The following is a 598-nucleotide window of genomic DNA, read 5'->3' as shown; positions in this document are numbered from 1 at the left end:
TAAAAGCACTTGTTGCTCCTGTAAAGACCGGGTTCAGTTCCCAGGACCCATGTGGTAACACAACCGTCCATAGCTCCAACTCTAGGGGATCTGACCTAGAGGGAACCAGACACATACATGGGTACATATAGACATCCAGGCCAAATATCCATGTGCAAAATGTAAAATAAGTAAAAAAAAAAAGAAAAGCCTAGGCCTCATTATCTTCTAAAAAGTGCTTCAGGAGTGCTAATGTAAATGGTAATATGGTGCTCGCTTAAGCAGTGCATATACTAAAATTGCAACGACACAGAGAAGATTAGCATGGCCCCTGCACAAGGTAAATGGTAATATGGGTTTTTAACATTTATTTATTTGTGTACGGGGGGTGGGTCAGAGGACAACTTGTGAGAGTTATCTCCTTCAACCATGGGGTTTTTGGAGATCGAATTTGTGCCATCAGGTTTGGTGGCAAGTGACTTTCCCTACTGAGTCATCTCACTAGTCCAGCAATGTGTTTTTATTTTCAAATTCTGCTTGTTCACTGCTGACACATAAATGATTGACTTTTAAACATTAGCCTTGTATCCTTGTTCTTGCTATCACCACTTATTTCTGG

General features: G+C 40.8%; 1 non-coding gene across 1 annotated transcript; it reads left to right on the top strand.

Annotated features, from left to right (window-relative positions):
- Positions 1-248: 248 nt before the first annotated feature.
- LOC127222893 (U6 spliceosomal RNA) lies at positions 249-352 on the top strand. The gene has a single exon (XR_007834580.1). It is a non-coding gene; the product is annotated as a U6 spliceosomal RNA (small nuclear RNA).
- Positions 353-598: the final 246 nt, after the last annotated feature.

Source organism: Phodopus roborovskii, unplaced genomic scaffold (assembly GCF_943737965.1).
Source record: "Phodopus roborovskii unplaced genomic scaffold, PHOROB, whole genome shotgun sequence".
NCBI classification, from domain to species: domain Eukaryota; kingdom Metazoa; phylum Chordata; class Mammalia; order Rodentia; family Cricetidae; genus Phodopus; species Phodopus roborovskii.
The sequence above is the reverse complement of the archived record's forward strand: the minus strand, read 5'-3'. Positions and strand labels throughout refer to the sequence as shown.